This window comes from Lolium perenne, chromosome 1 (assembly GCF_019359855.2).
Source record: "Lolium perenne isolate Kyuss_39 chromosome 1, Kyuss_2.0, whole genome shotgun sequence".
Taxonomy (NCBI): Eukaryota; Viridiplantae; Streptophyta; class Magnoliopsida; order Poales; family Poaceae; genus Lolium; species Lolium perenne.
The window spans coordinates 110614889-110628912 of NC_067244.2; the positions used below are offsets into that span (position 1 = coordinate 110614889).

Consider the following 14024-nt stretch of genomic DNA (forward strand, 5'->3'; position numbering starts at 1 on the left):
CTATGTGCTTTGGTTTTTCATTCTTTTCATTTTTTATGAATTTTTATGCCCATTTGAATCTTGGTCAAATCCTAGGTTTGACAATGATTAAAACAAGTTTAAAACATGAATATGAAAAATTAAGCATCTATCCTTCTTAAGTCACTCCAAAATGTAACTTCTTGGGAGGCTTTTTGAAATTTCCATGTTTGAAACCAAAAACCACTTCTCTTCATGCATGCTTGACTTCATAAGACAGAGTTTAGGGTTTTAGGGGTAGATATATACATGATTTTCTGGTTTGAATATGTCTAGACCTTGTTTAGCAACTTGAATGCTTACTATATATATGACATCAGAATGATATGTCCTTTGTTTTTTCATTCTTTTGATTTTCTTCTGAATTTTTATGCCCATTTGTATCTTTTGGTCAAATCCTAGGTTTGACCAAGATTTAAACAAGTTTAAAACATGAAAATGAAAAGGGAAGCTTGTATCCTTCTTAGTCACTATAAATGAAGTTTTTGGGAGGTTTTTGAAATTACCATGTTTGAAACTCAAAACCACTTCTCTTCATGCTTGACTTCATAAGACAGAGTTTAGGGTTAGGGTTAGATACATGATTTTGTATGGTTTGAATATGTCTAGACCTTGTTTATCAACTTGAATGTTTGCGATATGACATAAGAAGACTATGTACTTTGGTTTTCATTTTTCTGATTTTTTAAATTTTGTGTCCATTTGAATCTTGTTCAAATCCTAGGTTTGACCAAGATTTAAACAAGTTTAAAACATGAAAATGAAAAGGTAATCATGGATCCTTCTTAGTCAATCTAAAATGGAGCTTTTGGAATGTTCTTGAAATTTCCATGTTTGAAACCCAAAACGACTTCTCTACATGCATGCTTGACTTAAGACATAGTTTACCTAGGGTTAGGGGGTAGATACATGATTTTCCTGGTTTGAATATGTCTAGACCTTGTTTATCAACTTAATTGAATGCTTACTATATTACATAAGAAGACTATGTGCCTTGGTTAGCATCTAGTGCAGTATGTGTGAACATGTATGCATTATGTGTGCTATAACTTGTACTAGATGACCTGTTGCGCTATCGCGCAAGTGCAAATGAAAGCGTATTAATATGCCAATGAATGCTGACATATAGAACGGTAATTTAATAAATAATTTATTTTCGTGCTTAAATATTTTTTTTTGGTGATGGTTCATGTCTTGAGTTGCTATATACGCATCAAATATGACGTTTATTTCTTGTTCCTCTAAATTTTACAGAATTATACAGGATGTTTCATACCAAAATAGTTGTAAGACGATCTTTCATGTATTGGTCATTCAAAGTTAATGCGGAGAGTGTCCACGGTTCTATTAGATTCGCCTTCCATTTTTGCCATGAATTTCCGGATATTATATTTTAGCAAAGTAGCAGCACATATCAACATTTATTTCTTCTCAAAACTAAAGCAATATTAGAGCAGTTTTCCAGATTCTAAATGATTTTTCAAATTTGGGTTTAAGCGAGTGCCCAAACTTCTCATTAAATTTGCTTTATTTAGCAAAGTCCGCAAATCGTTCTGCTCTAATGCATTATTGCTACACATGGAAAGAGAAACAACATCCTCAATCTGTTTTTTTCTGTCAAGAGCCAAGCTGGATCTGAATAATGAACAAACATTACTGAAGCTGGATCGACAACCAAACTAAAACAATCAGGTTACCTGAAGAAGCATATCCTCCAACTCTCAAATAATCTTAACAACCAGCAGTGCTCACCAACTGTTTGTAAGCTGTCACATCGTTTAACTTAAACCATATAAAAAACCATACAACAACAAATGCTTCGAGCAAGACTCGTCAAATTTTAGTCTGCTACTTGTATGGAAAAAGTAAAGAAATTGTTTTTGACATGTGAGGATCGATCATGTGATGAGAAATTCAGCTAGTAAATATCACTTGTACATATAAATTCAAGATCCCGATGTCCCCGTCCCGCGCCGGAGCTCCGTCCCCGTCCCGCTCCGGAGCTGGGCTCGCGCCCTCGATGTCAACGGTGAGCCCGCATCCCCGCCAGCCGTCCGAAACATAGGAGCATAGGAGTCGGGGCCTCCAGGAACAGGGGATGCGGGGCAGAAGCGGAGCCTCCAGGAGCAGAGAAGGCGTGTTCCCCCGCCGGCCGTCCCCCGCATCAAGTAGCTTCGTTGCCGCCCCTCATCGCCCCGCCACTGTGGCGCTGTCCGCAGCTCCCTCCCGCCATCGCTGCTCCGCTCGCCGCGGGGTCACCTCACCTGAGGCTCCAAGGAGGAGAGCCGCTTGCCGTCGCTGCTGCGGCCGCAGGAAACGATGGAGAGTCGCACCTAAACCGAGCATCTTGGAAGGTTTGCTCCATCCACATGCCCTGCCAATTCCTGTCAAATGACAACTGTAAGGTTTGCTCCATCCAAACTGTTCTCGGCCACTGAAGTTTAGACTGAATGTGAACCTCTGAACTCCCTGTGGTTGCCATTTGCTTGGTCCATGAGAGAAAAGCTGACCTCTACCAGTATTCCATGATTTCTGGGGAGCATATCTTACAGATGCAGGAACAGAGAGAGAAAATTCGTGCTGCCATCCACATCCATGTTAGATGTCTTGATACTTAGATACCTGAAGATCAGACACTGTTCCATTTAGTCCATTATAAATCGCATTGTAGACTTATATTAAAGCATTAAAGACAACTCCTAGAAAACAATTTTGTTCAAGAAGGATGCATAGCACAATAGCTGCAATATCAGTGCTATGCAAAACAGGTTAATGGAGACAAGGAAGCAACATAAAACAACCAGATAAATATTGCAAGGTCAAAATCAGATACTGTACCATTTGTATCCGCCAGTTACAAATGTTGGAGAGTTGCATGGGGTCTGAGGTGTGGTGAAGCCTTCAATAATCCAAGTATACACTCCATGGTCATCAAAGGTGTTTCTCTGCTGAATATACAGGTTTTCTGAAGTAGTATCTGTTGTTTTCACAGTGATAACCTTGATAAATTCTACACCAAAAATGCAACTGTCATCAAAGTAAATCCAGAAGGCAAACTCTTCAGCTTCTTAAGAGGAATCATGCAGATATCTTCTGAGTGGGTTCAAAGTCTCGAATGGTCGATAACTGCACATCAAATGGATAGCTTCAGTGTGTTAAAGAAACTTGTTGTTGAGCATGCTTTCTGTATACCTGGTCATATACAGAAATATTTTTGTAGAGATATTTGCAGCTGTACCTTCTTCGTAAGGACATAATTATTCTTTGAAGAGATATTTGCAGCTCTACCTTGTTGTTGAGCATGCTTTCTGTATATCTGGTCATATACAAAGAACTTGAAAACTGACTAAAATATTTGATGGAATGGAACCCCAGCACCAGTATCAACTGTCAGCGTATCAGGCTTAGCTTCTATTTGTCGATCGCCAACTCCAGATTTCCCATTACTTGCATCTTCCCCTCCAGCTCCAACTCTGAAGCTGAAAATATGCATTGTTCCTTTGTCAGTAGAGAAACCAAGGAACACACACTTGCACATTCATATGAAGCATTAAGAGAAACCAATGAAATAAATAAGGGATCATCTATGATGCATTACTGATAATTTTTGTTCCTTTTGATGCATTACTGTTTTTTTTTTTTTGTTTCTTTTAGTGCAGGTACGACAAGAGGAGATGGACCTCGATCTCAACTTGCCTCCACAAATGGTGATTTATTTGGATCTTAACTTTAGTCCACACGAGGAAGAGGAAGATGTACAAGTACCCGAAGCCGAAGATGTAGAAATACCCGAAGCCATCCTAGCATGAGATCCAAGAGTGGAGTCAACCTATGTAATTGTGTCAAGCATGGTTTAAAAAGCGTCGCTTAGTCGTCGCCTAGGCGACGCCTAGGCGTCAAGGCGCTCCCCCTCCGCTTTGTAAAAACGGCCGCTTTAGGCGCCTAGGCGTCCAAAGCGCCCGCCTAGGCGCCAAAGCGCCCTCCCTCCTTAAGGCGCTAAGGCGTCGCCTTGAAGACCATGGTGTCAAGTGTATATATGACATTAAGCAATTGTATATATGTGGTCTGAATTGGTGTCCTAACATTGTCCTATGTGTTCATTATATTCTGTACAAAGAAAGCAGGGACTTCTACTTACACCATGCCCAAGGAATGGTGGCCATTATATTCTGAATCGGTCTCCTAATATCTTACCATTATATTCTGAATTGGTGTCCTATCATTAGTCTGAATTGGTGGCTCTCTACTTATACCATGCCCAAGGAAGCCCAAGTCAAGATGGAGTAGGAGGATCTTGGTGTTTATAGAGCATTGTGCTTATCTATCTACTCAGTCATCTGGAATTTCACTCTTTGCAATTCATGACATCTTTGCTAGCAAGCTATTATTAGCATCAGTGCAAAACTACAAGAGAAAAACAAATTGATGTATCCATTGGTAGTCGAAGCACTTGCTTATGAAGGAAATACTGTCTCAAACCTTACTTAGGGAAGGTTTCTTGCATTCAACAACTATATAGATGGTTGGTTAATCTGGAACCACATCTTTATCCAAAAATAAACTCAACTTGTGACAGTATAGGTATCCAGTAGCACAGCTGGATGAGGGATAGCATCTGGAGCAGGAACTATCAAAACCCGGATGAGTAAAAAAATTGAGTACAGAAATCGTTGTTGTTACTGCTTGGCCACTAAAATAATTCTCCTGAATGAATCTAACAACTGGTCTAAAGACGGAAGAGAACAAATAGCATGCTCAACATGTTGTTTGATGAAACTAAATCACGGTAAATACAACTTCGCCACCATTCACACACGAATTACTCTGTCTGCAAATAATTACGAGGAAAAGGAGGAACAGAGGGCTGCGACTGAAACAAAGACAGTTAGCTGAGTAGAGGCGTACCGCGACCGTGGCTGCGGCGGCCGGCTGCTTTCTTCGTCGTCGGCGCCTCCACCGTCGATTAGGAGGCGTCAAAAGGAATTGGTGACCGAGGCGGAGCAGGGCGTGCGCCATGGCCTTACCGCAGGAGCCGCAGATGGTGGTGTGGCGGCAGCCCGTGCCGTAGAGATAGGATGCCATGGACTTTCTGCAGGATCTGCAGACGGTGGCGTGGCAGCAGGCCGTAGAGGTCGGAGGGAGTAACTTTTTTTAGTTCAAAAGAGTGTAACGAATAGAATGTCAGGTAATGCTTGACCTTGATTTCCATATTATGCAGCAATGCATGCATAGTTCATAAATAAAATAATACACAACTAAATCTGAAATTAATGAGCACGCTACCATGGTAAAGGAAAAAAAAAGGTAATTGATTGCTTCATATTCAAGGCTGGTATTGATTTGAGCTGCATTTTTATTATTACGTTTTGAATGTATATCACATCTACTGCAGATTAGTTCTGTGCTAGAAGTCACAAAACTGATTCTTGAAAACTAACTGCTGCCCTTGCTTTCGAATCAGTATATGAACGGAACAAGCAAACCATATCGAACCAACCATGCCACCATGATAAAAAAACATTAAATGAAGTGGCGGCATACTTGAGAAAATATATTATATGCAAATATAAAATAAGAATTGCAAAACACAAACAACTGCAAGTAGCACTCCACCTGTAATTGACATGAATAGAAAGATATGGAGTACTAACTTATTAGAACTGCCTAATTGGACTGACGACATACATAATTTGGCAACACGTGGATTTGACCCGATAAAGTTTATGGTGTTTAAGAGTATGCCATGCTAAGAAAATGTACCTGGTGTGAGGCAACTCAAAGAACAACATACTCCAGGTAATATTGATCTTTAGAGGATTTCATAAATCACCAATCAGAGAGCTCACAAGTCCTAAGCATACAACAATGGCGAGCAAAACAGAATGGGAAAGTAAGTTGCAATTAATATGGAGACATTATTCGACTCCCAAACATAGAAAGATAACAAGATATATTGGAAATCTGAATAAAGTTGGTTCATTACTGATGTCATGTTGTTAAGAGTGTTATCATATGCTCCCATAGTATTATTTGAGGTCTTCACACTTTCATGTCTACTTCTACATAAGCTGAAGGTTCTTTCCAACTTCCATGATTTTGTGGATGACGAGACGGGAGACACATGAGCTGAAATTGATGCAGACGCTGGGCTGCCCCATTTCAAAAAAAAAGGAGCTGAAACTGAAAGCCGACAATGACTAATCACCCAAAATAGATGGTTCCATCTTCAGCTTTTCTCTGTGAGATACATCTCAGCCATGGCTTATCTGTTCTGCAATTTTCTAGCACTGAGAGAGAGAAGAAGAATTTCAAAGACATGTGCATAGCGTGCTACCAAAGAAAAAAAAGTATCCAATCGATCTGGATAGCTTGCTAAATTAAGCTAGCTTTGCAGCCAACAGCGTGCTTCCTCGCACCCACCACGCCAAGATGTCGGCGTTGTACGCCCAGATGCCACTGCCACACGGTATCGAGTATACACTGCCGCACCGACAATGCACAGAGGAACAAATACTGAGATGAAAGAGGATAGGAGAGGGGATGGACTTGCCTGGTCTGGTCGTCGCCCGCCATACACAACAACAAAGCAAGCTAAGTAAAACTGTTCAAGAAATATTGCTTACATAAAATTAGTGAAATCCGTAAAACACCCATTACGAAAGAGGTAAAGCATATATGAAATAATGGCAGCACGAATCCCAACTACGAAAAAAAGCATTAACAGATTGTAGTGCAAGAAATATAATCATTTGTCAAGAGCAATCGTCACTTGGCCTAGGCCCATAAATTTCAGCAATATATTTCAAAACTGTAATAATAAAGAAATCTCCAGAGTACATGTAAATGAAGAAGCGAAAGCAGTGCAAGAATATTAATTGGGTGCCAAGTGAGAAGTCTACTGAGACCACAAACACCTCTCACGTTCCCTCATTTCAGTGAGATGGTTACACAAGAACCATAAATTCGTTTTAACCTGGTACTGCAAGAAGCAGATGGTCCAAGCAGCTACCAATTTACTGCATTTGTGCTTCCTGGCGGTAAAGTTTGAAATAATTCCATCAGCACATTACATAGATATTAAGATGGAATCATTGAAACAATAAAATGAACGCCAAGCAATTGCAACTCTCTACACAACCTTCTCTCTTATAGGTTGAACGACAAACTCACATCAGGTTATGTGCACTAAATTCAGCGGAATGATATGATAATTCAGGCTCAAAAAAGAAGGTAATACAGAGTTAGCTTCATATTGACCATCCCTGGGTTTTGGCCAGTGAAAAACAATGGAACACAACTAACCAAGAATCGATTTGAGGGTGCCTCCCGCAAGAAACCAGTCCAAGCACACTTGCAATATCCATCAAGCCTACCATCGAGTATGGACTCCACTGCACAAGGAAAACATCAATGATCACCAATAATGCAAAGCAACAGGTAAGCCCATCCTAAGCGAAAAGAAATTTCAGATATGCAATGGCAAGAAAGTAATTTAAATTAATCGCATGGCAAGCATATTCAGGAGAGTCACCTGGAGATACTCGTATTTCCGCACAGCTGACGGACAGTAATTGGATCTGCATTTTATTAGCAGCAGCAAGCACATGATTTTCCTGGAGTTGCCGTTGCTTTAGCTGAAAAAACAACAATAATGTCTATGTTATATATCGAACAAAATGGAACATAACTACAATTTTATGTAATTGTATTTTAGATTGAAATGTAATAAGTACAAAAAGATCCAAAGAGGAAGGAGCACGGGCTGAAAAATTACTGCTGGCTCATCCATAATACCCACTTAACGTCATTGTACTTTTCCCTTTGCATATACAAATTTGTAGGAGGACTTGACATTTCAAAGTTTTCATTTTACACTCATTGGTCAGTGTCTCTTTAGATAATAAAAATCAACCTAGTGTAGCTAAAGTTTCAAAGCAAGAAAGAGACATATGCAACTTTATTTACTTGCTCTCATCTCCAGAAAGATTTTCAAGATGCCTAAGAAACTAACCAAACCATAAGTGCTCAGGTAACTAAAAAAAGGAATGTATTCAGTCGATTACCACCAAGTCTTTCCCATTCTACTTTGCATTGGTCAGCAGGGAGCACACGACATCAGGGTTCCCGTACTGGAAGTCTGGAACTGCAAAATATGACAGGTCTCAGCAATTCCCAAATTATGATAGGATGGCACAGAAGCAGAAGGACAAAATCAGTGCCCCGTTTCAGATCGTTTATGATCAACATACTCAGAAGCAAGCCTATCGAATAAATTGTTGTACAAAATCTATAATATCTGGTTGTGAGAAAGCACCAATAGGTTTAAAATGCACCAGCATGCTGAAATAGGTACCGAAACATTCAGGCATGCAGATAGTTCAATAAACAAACACGATGCTAAAAGATTTCATAATAGTGAAACACCTCCCAGTCTCCTTTGAGCAAAAATTAACAGATATACATGAAATATGATGAGGATATAAAGAACCTCGAATAACAATTGAACAAGATCTTGGCATAGAAAAGGCTGCATGTCGTGGTTGTTGACCACTTCTTGCTATGGAAGTTCTGAATTGTATCATCGAAAGGTGGTGTATCTGGTAAGCTCATTGTTCATCTACATCTTTGAGACCTGTCATGTAAAGGAGAAGGAAAGAACATAACCGCTCGGTTCTCACCATTGTGCATATATCATTAGGTTCAGCACCATTCTTAGATTCTCACCACTTCACAACAAGTTAATTATTTTCAAGCATTAGTCCCAAACCAAGATAAAGATGCATGCACCTTTGCCAGCAGCTCCTAGTAAGCAAAGAAGGGAGATTGTCTTTCAAGCAATAGGTAAGTTACAGTGGCAAATGAATAGTTCCTCTCCAGTTATGCATATATGAATATCCCAACAAAAAAGCTAGCTAAATAATTCTATGTTCATATAACCAATAACTAACCACGTTATGAAAACTTCATCAACAAGATACTCCGGAAGTTGCATCGACGTGTCCTCGATCCTTGCTCCTTCATCTGTCGTGATTCATACATCAGGAGTTGGTACAGACTGCAGTACAACATGCGACGAGAGATGACATGAGGCGTGCAGGGAGTAGGAGAGAGGGGAGGAATACCAGTACCAGCAGCTCCAATGGAGGGAGACGGCAGGGGAGCACCATTGTTCAGCCAGGTGCGCTCCGCTCCAACGCCTCCACGAAACGGAGTACAACGGACGAGCTCGCACCCAGAGCTTGCTGCTGCTCCGCGTTCACGCGTGGCCCGTCCCCAATGCCGTCGTGCCTACCATTGCCGCCGCCGGCTCTCGGGCCGCACTTCCTGCGGCCGGCCATCACATCGATGGCGTGACGCCCGACCTCCCTCCCCAACGGTGCGGCCACGGCCTCCATCCTCCACCGCGTGACCCCGACCTCCTTCCTCCATGCGCGCCGCCACCTATTGTCGCCGCGGCTGCCGCCCTATGTCTCACCGTCGGCGCTCCGCCCCACTTCCAACCGCCAGCGCGCTGCCGCAACCTACACCCCACGACGCCCTTTTAGAGCAGACCTCGCGACGGCCCCGCCTCCCTCATCTTTCCTGTCGCCGGCGAGCAAGGGCTCCACGGCGGCGGAGGAGGCTGCTATTGGAGAGGAGAGGAGGAGGTGGGGATTGGGGAGCGAGGCCAGGATTGGGGACATCGGTCGATCTAGATTCTCTCACCTCTCTGGCGGATAGGTGACCAGGCGACGGAACGAGCTAGCCTGTCGAAAACGACCAACCCAGAAACTCACGGGTCACTGCCTCTGTCCGCCGGACCCGCACAATTCTGGTCCCAGCCATCATTGGCTATCCGGAGAAGAAAGAAGTGATAAAAGTAATAACCTATACAACGGTTGAGATGAAAAGCGGGGAGTGAAACCGTACAGCCTGGTAGTATCCAACGACCAACGAGCGTTTGCCCCTTTGGATGGCCTGGTTGGCCGGGTAGTCTAGGAACATTTATAGAAGTAATGTCTTTCAAATTTGAACCAAATTTGAATAAGTTTGAAATATTTGAAATGGGGCTTTTGGCTTAAACGTTTGAAACCCAAAACGATTTCTCTTCATGCTAGATTTCATAAGACCGAGTTTATGGTTAGGGGGTAGATACATGATTTGTCTGGTTTGAATATGTCTAAACCTTGTTTATCAACTTGAATGCTTACTATATGACATCAGAAGACTATGTGCTTTTGTTTTTCATTTTTCTATTTTTTTTTAATTTTATGCCCATTTGAATCTTGGTCAAATCCTAGGTTTTACCAAGATTTAAACAAGTTTCAAACATGAAAATTTCCATGTTTGAAACCCAAAACCACTTCTCTTCATGATTGACTTCATAAGACATAGTTTAGGGTTAGGGGTAGATATATACATGATATTTCTGGTTTGAGTATGTATAGACCTTGTTTATCAACTTGAATGCTTACTATATGACATAAGAAGACTATATGCTTTTTTTTTCATTTTTCATTTTTTTTAATTTTATGCCCGTTTGAATCTTTTGGTCAAATCTTAGCTAGGTTTGACCAATATTTAAACAAGTTTAAGACATGAAAATGAAAAGGGAAGCCTGCATCCTTCTTAGTCACTTGATCTAAAATGAATTTTTTAAGAGGTTTTTGAAATTTCCATGTTTGAAACCAAAAACCACTTCTCTTCATGCATGCTTGACTTCGTAAGACAGATTTTAGGGTTTTAGGGGTAGATATATACATGATTTTATGGTTTGAATATGTCTAGACCTTGTTTATCAACTTGAATGCTTACTATATATATGACATAAGAATGCTATGTCCTTTGTTTTTTCATTCTTTTGATTTTCTTCTGAATTTTTATGCCCATTTGAATCTTTTGGTCAAATCCTAGGTTTGACCAAGATTTAAACAAGTTTAAAAAATTAAAATGAAAAGGGAAGCTTGTATCCTTCTTAGTCACTCTAAAATGAAGTTTTTGGGAGGTTTTTGAAATTACCATGTTTGAAACCCAAAACCACTTCTCTTCATGCTTGACTTCATAAGACAGAGTTTAGGGTTAGGGTTAGATACATGATTTTGTATGGTTTGAATATGTCTAGACCTTGTTTATCAACTTGAATGCTTACTATATGACATCAGAAGACTATGTGCTTTTGTTTTTCATTTTTCTAATTTTTTTGAATTTTATGCCCATTTGAATCTTGGTCAAATCCTAGGTTTGACCAAGATTTAAACAAGTTTCAAACATGAAAATTTCCTTGTTTGAAACCCAAAACCACCTCTCTTCATGATTGACTTCATAAGACATAGTTTAGGGTTAGGGGTAGATATATACATAATATTTCTGGTTTGAGTATGTATAGACCTTGTTTATCAACTTGAATGCTTACTATATGACATAAGAAGACTATATGCTTTTGTTTTTCATTTTTCTGTTTTTTTATTTTTATGCCCGTTTGAATCTTTTGGTCAAATCTTAGCTAGGTTTGACCAATATTTATACAAGTTTAAGACATGAAAATGAAAAGGGAAGCCTGCATCCTTCTTAGTCACTCGATCTAAAATGTAGTTTTTAAGAGGTTTTTGAAATTTCCATGTTTGAAACCAAAAACCACTTCTCTTCATGCATGCTTGACTTCATAAGACAGAGTTTAGGGTTTTAGGGGTAGATATATACATGATTTTCTGGTTTGAATATGTCTACACCTTGTTTATCAACTTGAATGCTTACTATATATATGACATAAGAATGCTATGTCCTTTATTTTTTCATTCTTTTGATTTTCTTCTGAATTTTTATGCCCATTTGAATCTTTTGGTCAAGTCCTAGGTTTGACCAAGATTTAAACAAGTTTAAAACATGAAAATGAAAAGGGAAGCTTGTATCCTTCTTAGTCACTCTAAAATGAAGTTTGTGGGAGGTTTTTGAAATTACCATGTTAGAAACCCAAAACCACTTCTCTTCATGCTTGACTTCATAAGACAGAGTTTAGGGTTAGGGTTAGAAACATGATTTTGTATGGTTTGAATATGTCTAGACCTTGTTTATCAACTTGAATGCTTACTATATGACATCAGAAGACTATGTGCTTTTGTTTTTCATTTTTCTAATTTTTTTGAATTTTATGCCCATTTGAATCTTGGTCAAATCCTAGGTTTGACCAAGATTTAAACAAGTTTCAAACATGAAAATTTCCATGTTTGAAACCCAAAACCACTTCTCTTCATGATTGACTTCATAAGACATAGTTTAGGGTTAGGGGTAGATATATACATAATATTTCTGGTTTGAGTATGTATAGACCTTGTTTATCAACTTGAATGCTTACTATATGACATAAGAAGACTATATGCTTTTGTTTTTCATTTTTCTGTTTTTTTATTTTAATGCCCGTTTGAATCTTTTGGTCAAATCTTAGCTAGGTTTGACCAATATTTATACAAGTTTAAGACATGAAAATGAAAAGGGAAGCCTGCATCCTTCTTAGTCACTCGATCTAAAATGTTGTTTTTAAGAGGTTTTTGAAATTTCCATGTTTGAAACCAAAACCCACTTCTCTTCATGCATGCTTGACTTCATAAGACAAAGTTTAGGGTTTTAGGGGTAGATATATACATGATTTTCTGGTTTGAATATGTCTACACCTTGTTTATCAACTTGAATGCTTACTATATATATGACATAAGAATGCTATGTCCTTTATTTTTTCATTCTTTTGATTTTCTTCTGAATTTTTATGCCCATTTGAATCTTTTGGTCAAGTCCTAGGTTTGACCAAGATTTAAACAAGTTTAAACCATGAAAATGAAAAGGGAAGCTTGTATCCTTCTTAGTCACTCTAAAATGAAGTTTGTGGGAGGTTTTTGAAATTACCATGTTAGAAACCCAAAACCACTTCTCTTCATGCTTGACTTCATAAGACAGAGTTTAGGGTTAGGGTTAGAAACATGATTTTGTATGGTTTGAATATGTCTATACCTTGTTTATCAACTTGAATGCTTACTATATGACATCAGAAGACTATGTGCTTTTGATTTTCATTTTTCTAATTTTTTGAATTTTATGCCCATTTGAATCTTGGTCAAATCCTAGGTTTGACCAAGATTGAAACAAGTTTCAAACATGAAAATTTCCATGTTTGAAACCCAAAACCACTTCTCTTCATGATTGACTTCATAAGACATGGTTTAGGGTTAGGGGTAGATATATACATAATATTTCTGGTTTGAGTATGTATAGACCTTGTTTATCAACTTGAATGCTTACTATATGACATAAGAAGACTATATGCTTTTGTTTTTCATTTTTCTGTTTTTTTATTTTAATGCCCGTTTGAATCTTTTGGTCAAATCTTAGCTAGGTTTGACCAATATTTATACAAGTTTAAGACATGAAAATGAAAAGGGAAGCCTGCATCCTTCTTAGTCACTCGATCTAAAATGTTGTTTTTAAGAGGTTTTTGAAATTTCCATGTTTGAAACCAAAACCCACTTCTCTTCATGCATGCTTGACTTCATAAGACAAAGTTTAGGGTTTTAGGGGTAGATATATACATGATTTTCTGGTTTGAATATGTCTACACCTTGTTTATCAACTTGAATGCTTACTATATATATGACATAAGAATGCTATGTCCTTTATTTTTTCATTCTTTTGATTTTCTTCTGAATTTTTATGCCCATTTGAATCTTTTGGTCAAGTCCTAGGTTTGACCAAGATTTAAACAAGTTTAAACCATGAAAATGAAAAGGGAAGCTTGTATCCTTCTTAGTCACTCTAAAATGAAGTTTGTGGGAGGTTTTTGAAATTACCATGTTAGAAACCCAAAACCACTTCTCTTCATGCTTGACTTCATAAGACAGAGTTTAGGGTTAGGGTTAGAAACATGATTTTGTATGGTTTGAATATGTCTATACCTTGTTTATCAACTTGAATGCTTACTATATGACATCAGAAGACTATGTGCTTTTGATTTTCATTTTTCTAATTTTTTGAATTTTATG

General features: G+C 38.8%; 1 long non-coding RNA gene across 1 annotated transcript; it reads right to left on the minus strand.

Moving 5' to 3' along the window:
- Positions 1–2467: 2467 nt before the first annotated feature.
- On the minus strand, positions 2468–5896 carry LOC127299092 (uncharacterized). The gene is made up of 5 exons (XR_007850323.2): positions 5779–5896; positions 4924–5163; positions 3257–3497; positions 2857–3144; positions 2468–2640 (listed from the first exon to the last, which is right to left on the minus strand). It is a non-coding gene; the product is annotated as an uncharacterized lncRNA (long non-coding RNA).
- Positions 5897–14024: the final 8128 nt, after the last annotated feature.